At 35.5% G+C, this 18,033-nt stretch overlaps 1 protein-coding gene across 12 annotated transcripts in view; it reads left to right on the top strand.

Moving 5' to 3' along the window:
• ZNF438 (zinc finger protein 438) overlaps positions 1-18,033 on the top strand; it is a 181,801-nt gene that overhangs the window by 118,557 nt on the left and 45,211 nt on the right. The window lies entirely within an intron of this gene.

Here is an 18,033-nt window from a genome sequence, read left to right as displayed (position 1 = left end):
CTGCGTTCATTTCCTACTTTGCTCTCCTTGGAGTTCTTCAGAATAGATGTGTTTAAGAGCAAATCCAAAGTGAGCATCTTACTGTGCATACCTCTTAACATTAGGATGATATTAAATGGCGTGGTGAGCCCTTAAAAAGGTAAACACCCTCCTGAAAACACCAGAATAGCTTGGGCTCCATTCCCAGATCCCACATTATAAGCCACATAGACCTAACAGACATCTGTAGAATACTCCACTTAAAGAGCAGAACACACATTCAAGTGCATATGGAACACTCTTCAGGATAGATTATTGGGACATAAAATTAGCTTCAATATATGTAAAAAGGAATGAAATAATACAAAAGTTTGTTCTCTGACCACTATAGAATACAATTAGAAATAAGTAACAAAAGAAAATTTGGGAAATGCACAAATATATAGAAATTAAATGACATACTCCTAATTTGGGAAATGCACAAATATGTGGAAATTAAATAATATACTTCTAAATAATCAGAGTCAAAGAAGAAATCACAAGGGAAATCAGAAAATGTCTTGAGATAAATTAACCTAAAGCACTACATACCAAAATTTATGGGCTGCAACTTTAAAAAGCAGTGTTTAGAGAGAAATTTATAGCTATAAATGCTTATTTTTTTCAAAAAAAGAAAGATCTCAAGTTGATAATCCAACTTTTCACCTTAAGAACCTAGAAAAAGAAGATCAAACTAAACCTAAGCAAGCAGAAGGAAGAAAATAATAAAGATGAAAGTGCAAATAAATGAAAGAATAAAAACGATAGAGAAAATCAATAAAAGCAAAAGTTGGTCCTTTGAAAGATCAGCAAAATTTATGAACCTTTAGCTGGACTAACCAGGATAAAAGAATAATCAGCAATGAAAGAGCGGATACCACTACCGACTCTACAGAAATTTAAAAAAGGTAATTATATGCTAAAATATTTGGTGACTTAAATGAAATGGATAAATTCCTAAAAAACAAAAACTACCAAAACGGAGTCAAGAAGACAGAGAAAATATGAACCTATAACAAGTTAAGTGATTGAATTATAATTTTAAAAATTTCCCCCTTCATACACACAAAAAACCCAGGCCCGTATGTCCTCACTGTGAATTTTACCAAAAATATAGAAAAGAATTTATGCCAATCTTTTACAAACTTCTCCAAAAAAATACAAGAGGAGAGAATACTTCCTGACTGATTCTGTAAGGCGAGTGTATTACCCTGATAAAAATGGACAAGACAACAAGAACACAAGAAAACTATAGACCAGTATCTTTGGTCTATAGTTCTGATGTAAGAATTCTTGGCCGGGTGTGGTGGCTCACACCTGTAATCCCAGCACTTTGGGAGGCTAAGGCAGGTGCATCACCTGAGGTCAGGAGTTCGAGACCAGGCTGGCCACCATGGTGAAACTGCGTCTCTACTAAAAATACAAAAATTAGCTGGGCGTGGTGGCTAGTGCCTGTAATCCCAGCTACTCTGGAGGCTAAGGCAGGTGAATAGCTTGAATCCAGGAGGCAGAGGTTTCAGTGAGCCAAAATTGCGCTATTGCACTTCAGCCTGGGTGACAAGAGCAAGACTCCATCTTAACAAACAAAAATTCTCAACAAAATGCTGGAAAATTAAATCTAGTGACATGAAAAGCATTAACATCAAGACCAAATGGGATATATGTCAGGAATGCAAGATTGCTTTGACATATGAAAATCTGTGTTGACACCACATTAATAGAATAGAGAACAGAAGTCACATGATCATCTTAATAGACACAGAAAAAGCACTTGACAAATTCTGGTAAGTCCCTTTTATCATACAAACACTGAACAAACTAGGAATAGAAGGGAACTTCCTCACCCTGATAAAGAGAATCTACAAAAACTACACAGCTAACATCATACTTAATGGTGAAAAACTGAGAGTTTGCCTTCTAAGATCAGGAACAAGACAAGAATGTGTTATCTTGCTGTTTCTATTTAACATTGCACTGGAGGTTCTAAGCAGGGCAGCTAGGTAAGAAAAAGAAAAGCATCCAGATTGGAAAGGCAGAAGAAAAACGTTCTCTGTTTGTAGATGACATCTTTTATGTAAAAATATCTAAGGAATCCCCTAAAAAATTGTTAGAACTAATAAATGAATTCAGCAAGTCTGAAAGATACAAGATCAGTACAAAGATGAATTGTATTTACGTATGCTACCAATGAACAATCTGGAAATTAAGAATAAAACTGAGAAATTAAGAAAACAATGACATTGGCAGTAGCATCAAAGAGAGTAAATACTCAGGAATAAGTATTTACAAATAAGCAAAAGAAGTGCAAGACTTGCACACCAAAACTACAAAATATTGTTGTGAAAAATTGAAGACCTAAATAAGTGGAAAGACATCTGTGTCTTTGAATTGGAAAACTCACATTGTTAAGATGGTAATACACCCCAAATTGTTCTAGTTTCAATGCAGTCTGAAAATTTCAGCTGCCCCTTTTGTAGAAATTGACAAGTTGACCCTAAAATTAATATGGAAATGCAAGGAATCCATAACAGCCAAAATAGTATTGAAAAAGAAAAGCAAAGTTTGAAAACTCCCCATTCTCAATTTCAAGAGTTACTACAAAGCTATAATAAATAACAGTGTGGTACTGGCATAAGGATATACATACAGATCAATGGAATAGGGTCTAAAAATAAACTGTTACATCTGTGGTACACTGATATTCAACAAGGGTACCAAGACACTCCTGATAGTCTTTTCAGCCAGTAGTCTTGGGACAACTGGATATCCTCACACAATATATAAAAATTAATTCAAAATGGATCAAAGACCTAAATGTAAGAGATAAAAACAATATAAAACTCTTAGAGGAAAACATAGACTGAAATCTTTATAACCTTGTGGTAGGCAGTGGTTTCTTAGATTGATACCAAAAGCATAAACAACAAAAGAAAACTATGTAAGTTGGACTACACTAAAATTAAAAACTTTTGTACTTCAAAGGACGCCATCAAGAAAGTGAAAAGACAGCCCACAAAATGGGAGAAAATATTTGCAAATCTTTTATCTGATAAAGAACCTGTATCCAATGTATATAAAGAACTCTTACAACTCAACAATAAAAATAACCCAATTAAAACTAGTCAAAGAAATTGAATAGACATTTTTCCAAAGAAGATTTGCAAATTGCCAATGAGCACATGAAAAGATTCTCAACATTGTTAGTCATTAGGGAATAGCCACAATGAGATACCGCTTCGTGCCTCGTGGGATGGCTGTAATTTAAATATGGACAAAAACAAGTATTAGTGAGGATTTGTTGACATTGGAAACCCTATACATTATTGGTGGGAATGTAAATGGGAAACTTCTTTGGAAAACAATCTGGAAAATCCTCAAAAGGTTAAACAGAGAGTTACCCTAAGACACAGCCAGTATTTATATTGAAAACCTCTTCCATTCCTGTGTGTAACACTGTAAAGGGGTAAATGGTACCGTATGTGAAGTGTATCACAAATAACTCCTCCTAGGTGGTCTGTTACTATGTCAAATTCTTAGGGTACCATATGAACATAAAGGGGTGTGAACCCAACCCTCTAGAGCTTCTTGTCTGTTAGGAGTATGAGGCATTACAATTGTGGTAAGTACCATCAGGGAAAGATACAGGGGCCACTAAGATTATTAACAGGGATATCTGAACCTAGGTCAGGGACAGTTCTCTTTAAGGGGGTGATTTTCCCTTTAGATCCAAAGGATGAATCCAAGCTATCAAGGCAAAAAGGGCATAAGATAAGAGGGATTACAGGAAGTGGGGGCCAACACGTGTAAAGACTCTGTCAAGAGAGTCACAGGGTTTTCAGGAAATGGAAGGAAGGTCAGCGTGAATGAGACAAAGAAAATGAGGGGGTGAGGAGTGCATCCGAGAAGAAGGTCCAGAGCAGACTGTGCACAACCTCATCAATGTGTTACGGCTTTGAAAGGTTTTCAGTCTGGGGTGACACATTCTAATCCGTGTTTTGAAGATATCCCTCTGGCTGTGTCAGTTAGAAAAGGGGCAAGAGTGGAAGTGGGAGGGACCAGTGAAGAGTACTCATGGTCTAGGCAGGGACTGATAGAGCAACTTGCACCAGACAGCTGGCAGTGGAGACGAGGAAAAGTGGACATATCTGAGGGCTTTTTGGAAGATAAAATTGATACTATTTGGTGAAAGCCAAGGTAGGGGAAGTAAGGGAGAGAGGTGTAAGGCATGGCTCCCAGACATTGGACTTTGGAAAGTGAATGAGTTGGAGGGCTGTTTCTAAGCCAGAGATTTTCCTTCATGATACACTTTGTTATGAACAACTTCAAGTAACATGATTGGATTTTTTTTCTGTTGACAAGTATCTCTTTCTTACTGAGGCAGTCACATATAATACAGAATTATGTGATTTGCTGATAGCAAATATTTGGGGAGAGTACAAATTTCTGAAAATTAGACAATTTTTTTTTATTTGCCAGATGAATTTTGCTCTGAGAGTCTCTGTTGTCCTAGTCTGTCTCCTGTGTCTTCTTTTTTTTTTTTTTTTTTTACTGTGCATGAGCTGTTTTTAATTTGTTGTGCTGTTACTAAAGTTCTGAAGGCTGCAGTTAAAACATTCCAATTTCTCCCTTCCATCTTTATTGATTCTCAAGATTTTACACAGAAAATTCTTTGGGGGCTAGAACAGCAGTAATTGCATCACACTGTTTTCAAGACTTCAAGTTTCAAAAGCAAATCATTAAAAAAATACAGTTCCTGATTTAAGTTAGATACAGGGACAAAAAAGTAGCACATACTTGAAGGTTACATGGTCTACAAATGGTGGCACTATTTTCCTTGGGAGAGTAGTTCTGTTGGTATATATTTTTTTAATACCCAAAAGGCTCAACCTCAAGCAGTAATAAACTTACAAGCAAAAGTCCTGTGTCTTCTTAAAATGTGTTTGGCCTTGCCGATCCTCCCCCAGTGCTGTAGAGATCATCTGACATGTGAGCCTCCTCATTTTTATGTAAGTAATGAAAGTAGACTCTGAAGTAATTTTCTGGCAAGTAACTACCTTCCAATGAGAAATATTTGGACTGAATGTAGTTTTAGCAATTTCTTATTTCCTTGGCCAGCCAAAGTCTTAAAATGCCAAGTTCTTTGGGGATGCTTTTATTCTCCAGTTATGTAGAAGTGATGGTGTTTTCTTATAACTTCTAAAAGCCACACTGGCAATTTAACACTACACTGAAATAAATTTTAATTTACACCCTAAAATCATTTTCATATGATCCCTGAAGAGTTAGTTATTAGGCATCCACTTGCATTTAGGATGCCAGCACACAGAACCAACTGACCTGTAAAGATCTTATAAGAAAGAGAGTATGCAAATGGTTATAGTTTCAGTTATAACTGTTGTAAGAAAGGTGACTTCCTGATTATTGGTGTTTATTGTTAATGTATCAGTAATGGGCAAATATTATAAATCTGTAAATGCCAAACACAGGAAAGCTAGAGGCAAATTTGTGTTAGAATCAGGACAGTCATTTAGAGAAAGTCATAGTGACCTGCCTTTTGCATTTTTCTCCTGGGGCATTTTCACTAACACTTGTTCTCATGAACCAGCACACACAGGAAGGAATCAGGGACTACTGTTCCTAATTTTTCAATGAGAATACTGACACTCACATCTATTTGAAACAAGTTTCCGTTTTTCTCACTGGAGTATAGGCCATCTAAAAATTAGTGTTTTATTATTGATGAGCATTAACTATCATTGTTTTTCATGTGTACTTATTCTGTTGTGCATTTTAATTTCTGAGAATACTGAGGACAGAACCCAGTACCTGTCTTCAAACCTCAGTCCACATTTTACTAGCTGGGTGAGCTTAGACAAGTTACTTAATCTCTCTGTGCATGAATTTCCTTGTATGTAAAATGGGGATCATAAAATATCCATCCCAAGGCTGTGATGAGAATTAAAGAAATTAGCATATACTTAAAATGCCGAGAACACTGTTTGGAGCCATAGAAATCTCAAAATAAATGTTAGTTGCTGCTGCTGTTATACCAATAAAATAGCTCTCTAACTCCCACATGAAAATTAAGAGGTTAATTCAGTTACGGTTATTGGTGGTGGTGGTTTTCTTTGTTGTTTGGGCTATTGTGGTGGAGTAAGGGCAAGGTTACGTAGCTCATAAGTGGTATAAACCAGGTTTACTAAGTCATTGATTTAGAGTAGGGACTAGCAAACCAAATTGGGCCTGGTTTTGTGTGGACTGCAAGCTAAGAATGATTTTTATATTTCTAAATTATTGAAAAAAAAACAAGGAAGACAATATTTTGTGATCAATGAAAATGATATAAAATTTTGTTTCAGTATCCATACATTTTTTTTTTTTTTTTTTTTTGAGACGGAGTCTCGCTCTGTCGCCCAGGCTGGAGTGCAGTGGCCGGATCTCAGCTCACTGCAAGCTCCGCCTCCCAGGTTTACGCCATTCTCCTGCCTCAGCCTCCCGAGTAGCTGGGACTACAGGCGCCCACCACCTCGCCTGGCTAGTTTTTTTGTATTTTTTAGTAGAGACGGGGTTTCACCGTGTTAGCCAGGATGGTCTCGATCTCCTGACCTCGTGATCCGCCCGTCTCGGCCTCCCAAAGTGCTGGGATTACAGGCTTGAGCCACGGCGCCCGGCCATCCATACATAGTTTTTATTGAAACTTCGTAAATAACCTTATATTTTGCTTGTAACTGTTTTCTTACTATACTAGTAGAATAGTTATGACACAGATGGTAGGGTCCACAAAACTGAAAATATTTACTATGTAACACTTTACAGAAAAAGTTTTCCAATGCCTGCTTTGTGGGGTTATCAGTTACGTTGATTACAGTGAATGCCTACCTTTTATATTGCCTTACTTTGACAAAAGATGGTTGCATAAGAAAGTGTATAACTTTACTTAGTTATCCTTGTGGCCAGAAAACTTTTGTTTGTTTTGTTTTGTTTTGTTTTGTTTTGTTTTGTTTTCAAAAGAATAATTTTCTACGTTGGTTAAAATTTTTCTTGAAACTGGCGTACAAGTTCATGTGTAGAGTTAATTCAACTCTAGTAGATGTGTAAGTATATACATGCCAAAAACTAGATACATTCACTTGAGTATTAAGATTTGGATTCGTCTCAAGAGTTGTCAAAACAAAAGTCTGACTCTGTGTGCCCTGTGTGTGGGGGGGTGTTTGGGGGGGTGAGGAGGAGGTTCAGTACATTTGCTATTCCATATTTCTTCTTTTTTTTTTTTTGAGATGGAGTCTTGCTCTGTCACCCAGGCTGGAGTGCAGTGGCACGATCTCGGCTCACTGCAAGCTCTGCCTCCCAGGTTCACGCCATTCTCCCACCTTAGCCTCCCAAGTAGCTGGGACTACAGGTGCCCGCCACCACACCCAGCTAATTTTTTGTATTTTTAGTAGAGACAGGGTTTCACTGTGTTAGCCAGGATGGTCTTGATCTCCTGACCTCGTGATCCACCCGTCTTGGCCTCCCAAAGTGCTGGGATTACAGGCGTGAGCCACCATGCCTGGCCTCCATATTTCTTTTTTAAAAGATTATTGAAATATAATGAATTCTGAAACAACCTGTTAATAAGATGAATTTTTAAATGATAATGTACCTTAAGAGTATAGTATTATAATCCCATTTTGGAAGTTACTTGTGGTTATTTCTTTAAAGCCTTTGCTTTTGTGACTGAAAGCCTGATATTTATAAGGTAGCCAAACTCTGGAGGCTTTTAGCAGTTGTATTTGGAGAACATGTGCTTTAATTTTGTCATACCAATCCTTTAGGCAAATAACCTTTTCTTCTATCTATGTGCTGTTTTTAAGTATGATGTGGATCTTTCTTATTTGGTTAGTTATATAATTTTTATTTAGCATCTTCTTTCACCTTGAATATCTGCAAAATCTTGTAACTCCTTTTTTTAAGGTTTTGTATCATTCAAAGTTAATTCATCAAATATTTTGAAAGACTTCGTCCAAGGTCCTGAAGCTAAGAATGTGACAGACTTGCACCTTGCCCCTGTAGAGTTTTGAGTCTGGTGAGGAAGATAGATGTGAAGTTAATATAGGTGTAGTCAGTGTTGGGAAAGGAGAATTAAATTGTGCAAAGAAAATATAGAATAACAAGACCTTATCTAATCTGAAGAAGGCAGAGAATATTCTTTGAATTTTTAAAAAAATGCGTGATGATTTTGAAAATCCATCCTTAACTGAAGATCTGTTACTGAGTTGAAATTATTTTGTGTTTAGAAAAAGTATTGAATGAGAATTATAAGAAATTACATACAGTGTCTCTCATTGATATAGGCACAATCTACTAAATTGCTACATTGGATGATTGATGGATGGACTTTACACATTTGATTTTGCCAGGAAATTATGTATTGAGTGTAATGGTCACCGTGGAATTCAAATGCAGAAAATATCAAAAGTGAAAAAAAGACTACTTGAAAATCAAAGTATCTGTTCTTCTTAAACAGAAATATATTTTTAAAGTGGAATCTAACTAGGCATTTCCCCCCTTTTAGAACGGTTATTATTTTTAGTATAAAAATAGATGGTTATGTAGTTACATATGTATTATATAAATATATACAATATAGTTATATGTGTATGTATATATGCACACACATACATGTATTATACCCAATTAAAGGTGGAAATGCCACCAAGTCAAGCCCCAAAAGTAACCACTGTTGATAATTTGATGTTTCTCTGTGAGAATACAACTTTTTTTCCTTTAAAGGCAAGTGAGATCAGAATATACCTACTGTTCCCCAGCTTGCTTCACTTAAGATGATGTTATGGACATCTTTCCCTGGCAGTGTTGATTGAGAACCACCTCTCTCCCAGGTTCTACTTTATTCTTGTTGTTCTTATTGTTAATACTACTGTTTTAAGTAAGGTAGAACATTCAAAAGGTTTACAAAAAAATATACAGTAGAAAGTCATTTTTCTTTCCAATTCTTCCTTTTCCAGAGGCTACCACCCTTAACAATTTCTTACCTCTTGAAATCATCCTGTTACAGTTATTTGCCTTTACTTAGACTAAAGTTAACCCCCCAAACTAATCATTCATGAAGAAACCAAATGCTTAGTGAATTTACAGCAGCAACCAATTGATTTTGTAATATTATATTTAATATTGTATTTAAGTGTATTTAAAATTGTATACCAAAATGGTAACAGATTTCCCATTCATTGTATTTCAGTTTTAAGTTTAATGCTGTATGATTGTTGTTAGAGGATACAGTCTGGAGGTCAACAATCTCTGTCACCAGTTTGAAACCTTAAAGTAACTGTTTCAGGAGCAACCCCACAAGGCCCTGTGTGCCCCAGAGCACTGCCCCATGTCCTCACCCATATCTGCTTGTCTCACTGTCAGTATTGTGAGTACAGACCCAGGTCTTGAAGACCCCAGGAGGAAATGACCTTGCTGCTTTAATCTCAAAGCTAATTTAGGGGTTTACAGCTCATCTCTGTGATGCCATATTTTCACCTGATGATTGTAATCTGGAACTACTGGGTTAACTTGCTTTTTTCAGGTCGACTTTGTTAATGCCAGAGCCTGGGGAGTGGAGGTGCCTGGGTGGTGGTAGATTTAAGGGAGGTCAGAAATCTCCTCTGCCAGGACCACGACTGAGAAGATGTTATTTGTTGAAGCACTTGCTCTATAGCACTAGATCTTTTGTCAGCTGCTAATACTAAGGTAGCCTTATGAACAAGATTGCCTGAAACTCCCTGCCTTTCTGATAAACTCACCAGAGAACATGGGATGATAGTATTGGGGGGAATATAGAAAGAAATTAACCAGATCCAATCTTCGGAGTGGCTGTGTTGATATCCTATGGCCTGAAGAGCCCTAGGCTAGTACTTCCTTTTTATAGGCAGTATTTACTTTTATGTAAAATATGTTCCTCAAAAAACTACCCAGATATACAGTGTGTAAAAGTAAAACAAACAAAAAGACATATGCTAAGAAGATATTCCTTTACCACAGAACTAGTAAAACATTATACAATTCAAAAAGAATATGTCATTCTTTTTGACAGATATGTATGTCTAGTATAAATATTGTATACTTTGTAAATATTCTTTAGTTTTATCATTTTTCTTTACAGTTGAGCACATACCTGGCTTAAGTCAAGTATGCTTCCATTAAAAGTTAAAGACTTGCCACATAAAGCACGCTGAGTGATTGCCATTTTTGCCTACTTTTATATTGCTTACAGTACCTATGCTACATATCACTACTATGATCACATTTACTTTTTTTATTGTGGTAAAAAACACATAACCTACAATTTACCTTCTTAACCCTTTTTAATTGCACATTTCAGTAGTGTTAATTACATTCACATTGTTGTGCAGCCAAACTCCAGAATTTTTCATCTTATAAAACTGGAACTGTATACCCATCAAACAACTCCCTATTTCTCCCTGATTTCTTCTCTTCCGGCCTGCCCTCCTCCCCGACCACAACCCCCTAGCCCCCGGAAACCACTATTCTGCTGTCTATCTTTGAATTTGATTACTCTAGATACCTGATATATATGGAATCTTACAATGTCTGCCCTTTTCTGATTGGCTTATTTCATTTAACATAGTCTCCTCAAGGTTAATGCGTATTGTAGCATGTGTCAGAATTTCTTTTCTTTTTAAAGTTGAATAATATTCCATTGTATGTATATATCACATTTTGTTGATCCATTTGTCTGTCAATGGGCAGTTGAGTTGCTTCACCTCTTGGCTGCTATAAAAAATGCTGCTATGAACATGGATATACATGTATCTCTTTGAGATCTTGCTTTCAGTTATTTTTGATATTCACACAGATGTGGAATTGCTAGACCATATGGTAACTCTATTTTTAATTTTGTGAGGTACTGCTGTACAGTATTCCATAGTTTCTGCACCATTTTACATTTCCAACGGTAAATAAGAGTTTCAATTTCTCCATATCCTCACCAACATTTGTTATTTTCTGGTTTTTTTTTTTTAAATAGTAGCCATCCTAATGAATGTGAGGTGATATCGCATTGTGGTTTTGATTTGCATTTTTCTAATTAGTGATGTACGTTTTTTAATATGCTTGTTGGCCATTTGTACATCATCTTTAGAGAAATGTCTATACAAGTCCTTTGCTCATGTTTAAGTTGGGTTATTTGGGTTTTGTTGAGTCATAGGAATTTGTTGTATGTTCTGAATATTAATTCCTTATCAGATAATTATTTTCAAATATTTTCTTTCATTCTATAAGTTGCCTTTTCACTCTGTTGATTGTATCTGTTGATACACGGAAGTTTTAAATTTTGATATAGTCCAGTTTATCTATTTTTACCTTTGCTGCCTATGTTTTTGGTGTCATCTCAGTCACATTTACTTTTAATCTTTTCATCTCCAAACACCCAAACTAATTTTTCTAAAGTAAGAACAAAATGTAATTAAATATTTAAATAATTCTAAAATAACTACTGCAAAGACAAAGATGACTACCTCCTGAAAGTGAACTCTTGGCTAGCACCATCATGCCCTAACTTGAAGTGTTGCTTCATCAGCTAATGTGAAAATGTACACATTTGGAGTACAAAATGCAGTTGGAGGTATGGATCTAGAAATAGATTGTGGGGACATGGGCAAATATAGGAAAACAAAGGAAGAGGAAAGCACTCCTAGTTGTATCCTTTTAATTGGGATCCTTGAGTATCCACAATTAAACTATTTAACAAATCCATGCAAGAAAAAAATGGTCCCCTAGGGCCTTCTGCATTCTGATTTTTCTCATCTTTCCTATGTGGTAATGCCTCATAGTCAGCTAACACCCCTAAACAGAGACCAATTAGAAATTCTTGTTCTAAGGTTAACTTTCAAATTTAGAGAAATAAAGATGCTCTTCAAATATTTAACTTTATCCTAACATAAATTTTAATAAACTATTGCAGTTGACTAGCAACATGGCCATTTATACCAATTAGTAGTTATAGACTATCAAAGACTATCAGCCATGCACAAAAAGTACTATAAGCATCTTTTCTAACTGCAAGAGTATATGAACCAGTGCTTGAATGGTTTTCTGTGTCTTCTGAGATATTTAAAGAAACTGGAATTTAAGTGATTTTTTTCTTCAAATGCTATTTCTCCTTGTATAATAATGTTGTCATTGTTCCTTTTTTTCTTCCCACTTTTTCTTTCTTTTGTGATTGCTACTTACTCATCTTTCTCTTGATCGTTAATCCTACACAGATGTTGATAGTTCTCCTCCTTGCCTAATTTTTCTTCCCCACCCACCCAGACTCATTATTCACTGTCCTCATCCCTGATCTCTGTCCTCCAGCATTTACAAGGATTAAAATGAACCCGCCAGAGTCTGTGTGGCTATGATTCTGGTTTCAGGACACTAGAGAACACACACATTAAATACTCCCCAGGTGCTGGGTCGGCAGCTTCCTCTCCCGCCTGGTGCTCAGGCCAGGTGTTGGTAAGATGTTAGGAACCTGAACTGGCAGGAAATTATTAAGCTTAGATGTTGCCTCTGGACCGTCTTGTCCTCCAAACACCAAAAGCAGTTTGATTCTTAAAAATGTATTCAGAAAAAGAAGCTACTGAGATATTTTCCCCCTTTATTTTCTTTTGGGTTTAAATAAATAGTAATGGTTATTCTACCCATGTGAAGTTTTTAGTTCTTAAATAAACCTGTATAACACATAGAGCATCTTCTGCAAAGAGAGTCTATGGATGCTTATTAATACATTAAACATTCCATTAAGCTCTAGGTTAATGAGAATTCAAGTTTTTGAGTGGTTACTTTGTTCTAGTCCTTTGATGTACCATTTTGCTGTGTGCAACAGTACAGTATTATTTGAGTAGTTTTATTCATTAACAAAATGTACCAAAATAAATTTAGCTAGGGTCACAGTGTTTAATTTAATAATATTACAATAATAACTACCATAATTAGTTTCAAATTTGCCTTCCTTCCCAGAGGATAAGACTTTTTTAGTTTTGAATGCCTTCTGAAGGTATGATAATGACAGCAAAATTAATGTCATGACCTTTATAGCCTGTTTATGGTTTTTCCATGTTGTACCCTAAAGGATTTAGGGAGCAGTGTACATCTAAAATAAACCACTTCGTATGGACAAGTTAAAAATTGGGTTAATTGGGTTCACATATCCTCAGCTGGTAGCACCTCAGTCAAGACACCATTTCATCGTAGATAAAGGAGCATGATTTTTACACTATAAAATCATTTTAAAACTATACATGTAATGTTTTAAAGAGAAAAACACTTTTAAAGGGCTACTTTTTCAAATATGTAACAATGTTTTCTCTTATTATGTTATCTGGTTTGACTTTTTCAATTAGGAAATCAGTCTGTTTTCATTTTCATAGCAAGAAAATGTTGATACAAACTAATGAGTCATGCTACATGAACACTAATGCACACTTCCTTTTGGTGATGGGCAGCAGCACTGTCCCTTGCAACGGACTCCTTTTCCCATTTCTAGTTTGTTGGTGGGACTTCCCATAAACAATCACCCTTCTAACTCCTGGAGACAGGAAACTTGGTTTTCATGGTTTATATATTTCAGTAAAATGCAGTGTTTGTATATTCAGCTAAAGTTGAGACAGTTACATAGGCATGTTAGGATCCTTAAATGTTTTGAGTATTTGATTGAAAAATTCCTATGGCAGTTGTTGCAAGTGGTGGTTTTGAGGCACTTTCATGCATTGTTGGATAAATCAGTGCAACTTCTTTGAAGGCCAGTTTGGCAAAATCTAGAAAAATGTTAAGTCAACCCAGAAATTTCTTACTGTGATTTCCTGTAGATAGACTTCCACATGTTAGCAAAAATGTGCATACAGGGGTACATACTGTATGTAGCTTTGTAAGAGCAGAAGGCTAAGAACAATCTAATTGTCAACCAGTGGGTTAAAAAATAATGGTTCCATGCAATCAAATACTATGCAGCCTTTAAAAAGAATGAAGATGCTTGTTAAGTGCTGAGATAGCAAACTCTCAAAAATATATTAAGTGAAAAAAGAACAGCATGTATAATCTGCTTCAGTATGGAAATGGGGACAGGGAACAGAGCTTATTTCTGTGTGTTAGTTTCTGTAAACACAAAACCGTTTCTGAAAGTATGCCCAGAAAAGTGCAAATAGCTGTTGCCTCTGAGGAGGGGAATTGGGGGAATAGAATGAGAAGGAGGCTTATTTTTCAATTTATTCTTTTTTTTAGGACTTGAATTTTTTTTTGACCTGATACTTATATTTTTTAACCAATATACAAACAGAATGTTAAAAAAAAGTTTTTGAAGACAATGTAAGTAAATGCTTAATATATAAATGCAGTAGTCTTCCCTTATTTGTGGTTTCTCTTCTCATTTCAGTTACCTGAGATACAGTACAATAAGACAGAGTTTTGATAGAGAGACCACATTCACATAACCTTTATATGTTGTTATATATGTGTTCACATTCACACATTATATGTTATTATAATGTTGTATTTTATTATTAGTTATTGTCAATTTCTGTGCCTAATTTATAAATTAAACTTCATCATAGGTATGTACATATGGGAAAAAATACAGTATATATAGGGTTTGGTACTGTCCAGAGTTTTAGACATCCACTGGGGATGTTGGAATGTATCCCCCATGGGTAAGAAGGGACTACTCTACATTTTTAAAGCAGAATAAAAATTATACATGCATTGTGATTACAGGTATTACAAAAGCCAAAACAAACAAACAAAAAGCACAGGAAAGAAATTAAGAGACAATACACCAAAATCCTAATAGTATTTATGTTAGAATATTAGAATTGTGGATTTTTTTCTTTGTTGCAAATTCATTAAGGTGATATTTCATTAGTGGAAAATATAAAAAGTACCCAGGTTTCTCTAATTCTAAAATACTATGATATACATGTGCTTTAAATAATATAAATTAGTAAATATATATATAAATTAGTTATCTAAATACTGTCACAGTTATGTCATGTTCATCTTTCAGAAATGTCTTCACGGCATTAGTATACAGTAATAGATGATTTTTGAAAAGTGAAAGCAAAAAGAATTCCAGAATGTTTCCTTCTAACCTGCTGGCTATTTGTCCCTTATTTATGTATTTATTTATTTATTTGAGACGGAATCTTACTCTGTCGCCCAGGCTAGAGTGCAGTGGCTTGATCTCAGCTCACTGCAAGCTCCGCCTCCCGGGGTTCACGCCATTCTCCTCCCTCAGCCTCCCAAGTAGCTGGGACTACAGGCACCGTCCACCACACCTGGCTAAGTTTTTTGTATTTTTAGTAGAGACAGGGTTTCACCGTGTTAGCCAGGATGGTCTCAATCTCCTAACCTTGTGATCCGCCCGCCTCAGCCTCCCAAAGTGCTGGGATTACAGGCTTGAGCCACCGCGCCCGACCTATTTGTCTCTTTTTTTTTTTTCGTATTTGTTCATTTCCTTTAGCTTTTTCTATGTTGGAAATAATTATTTTATAATAATGTAAGTGTCAGAAGCCATTAGGGGCATGGAATAAAAAAAGTTTGGGTGATACTGAAAAGGCAAATCTGTGATTAGAGTACTTCAGGAAAAAAATGAAAGTTTGAATTATTTTTAATGAAGAAGAAAAATTATTGATCATTTATTAAGCAGCAATTTCCACACCCACAAGAACACAAGAAAATATAAAACATAGATTAAGTTGTGGAGCAGAGAAGCAGAATCGAGTTTTAAAAAATTGAATAGTCGTTATAATGCTAATTGATGGAATTTTCATTTAAGACAAAAACTGTAAAGAAGAAAAAAAGCTACTGATGTCAACAGACCTGAGAGAAAAATGGGTGGAACCAGAAATGTGCATCAGTTAGAATGGAATAAAGGCGAGAGGTGGAAATAGTTTGTTTCCAGTGCACAGATTGGTCTATGTGGATGAAACCAGAACTCACGAGGTGTTTCGCGCAGCAAATAAGACTTAAGAGAGAAAAAGAATGTGGGGAATTCCAAATGATCTTAAAATTATATGAACTTTCTGTAAACCTGCTTAGTTTAAATGATTTTGTCACTGCATATAGACAAGAGAAGAGCAAAAACGGTGGAAATGTGATCATTTGAAAAGCAGTGAATTAAATCCAACCTGATTGAAGCACTGCCAGCCAGACTGATTGCGGAAAACAAAATAATGAACAATTTCACAGTACATGTCTATATTATGGAAGTGTAAATGACAGCCTCTTTATTTTATGGTTTTTATTTTTCTGCTAAGTATCAGTTATTAGCAAATAATGCAATTCTCTTTTGAAAAGCGTTCATCTTTGTTGTGATGGTAACTTCACTGGCCTGAATGCCTTCTGAACATTCTGTTAGCATTGGAAATCCAGGCTAGAAATTCCAAGCATGTTCTGCTTGATGTAGAAAGAATCACATCTTTTTCTTATATCTGTATCCTAGGCATTTGAACAAATAAGAAAACAGAGGATAGGCCTGTTTGTTAAAATTTACCGCAAACGTGGGTCTTTCTAGACTTAACTAAAATGCACTATGGCAGCATTGGCACTGTATTGCATTTACAGATAATATCAGAAATCAGTGTTTCCTAGGACTTGTTGTCTTCAGATAATGAAACTTAATATTGATACATCTGAAAGGCCCCCAAACCTGATGTTACATAAATTCAAGAGACTGAGACAATTTTTACTTTTACATAAAATAAATGTCTTAAATTATTTTAAGAGTGCTACAGTCCTTCTAAAAACACAACCAAGCAGTCTATAGAAATCAAATAAACTTATACTTAATTATCTGTCACTTTTAGTTATGGAAAAGTATATTAATGGCAGAATTAATAAGACATTGCTTCAAATTTTAAAAATCACAGATGGAACACATTTTTAATACTGGGAGGTAAAGTTAAGGAATTTTTCCAAAAAGAGCAAAAATTAATAAATAGAAAACAAAACACAGTAAAGCGGAGACAAGCATAACCAGCCAGGGAAGCTCAACATTTCAATCATAGGAATTCAAGGAGGAAAAAAAGAGAGCAGAGCAAAGTAAATGAGGAAATCTTAGAAAAATAATTGGCAAAAATATCCCAGGAATTGAATTCCACAAATTTTCTGATTAAGAGGCCCCACAAACACCTGGCAAGTTTAAGAAAATAGACTGAGACACTTTACTGTGAATTTTATAAATATTGTTTCCACAATAAAAGCAAATTATATACAAAGGACTACTCACAGTGGCTTTGGATTTCTTCACACTGACATTGGAAACCAGAATACAGTGGAACATTGCCTTTAATTTTCAACCTGGAATTGTGTACTCACAAAAATTATCAGACATTTTTATTGATGAGAGAAAAAGTAAATCTTCATCCTCCATTGTGGGACATCAGTTGATAATGCCTAAAATTGAACAATCAAGAAGTGAAATGATAAGCATGTTATTAACGATAATGGAAGTATAAATGCTGGGAGAATCAACTCTAAGAATTGAGAGTGCATGTCTCTGAGGAAGAGGACATGATGACTGCATTTTCAAAATAATAAGATGTATAGAAATGTTTATTCGACTTGAATTTTTTAGATAACAAAGTAGAAATAGAAAGATTATTCTAGTTGCATCAGAGAGAATAGATTGGACCAGAGGCAGGAAGACGATTTAGGAGGCTATTGTAATACAGGGAACAAGCAGTGAGGACCTGACCTAAGGCAGTAAGGGTGCCCATAGAGCAGAGACAATGGCTTTGGAAAACAGAGGAGGAGAACATTTGGAGGCAGGAGCTGCCTTGAGTTTGGAGGTAGCCTTTGAGACATACGTAGGAAGGAGAGAACATTTCACCCTGGAACCTGGGAACTAAAAATATAAATTTGCAGTTGTAGTTAGACCCAGATGAGTTGGAAGAAAATGAATAGAAAACCTATGAAGGAAAAATAAGGATCTAGGCTAGAACATATTTTCCTAATAGATTTTTATCAAGGCAG

Source organism: Macaca mulatta, chromosome 9, assembly GCF_049350105.2.
Source record: "Macaca mulatta isolate MMU2019108-1 chromosome 9, T2T-MMU8v2.0, whole genome shotgun sequence".
NCBI lineage: Eukaryota > Metazoa > Chordata > Mammalia > Primates > Cercopithecidae > Macaca > Macaca mulatta.
The sequence above is the reverse complement of the archived record's forward strand: the minus strand, read 5'-3'. Positions and strand labels throughout refer to the sequence as shown.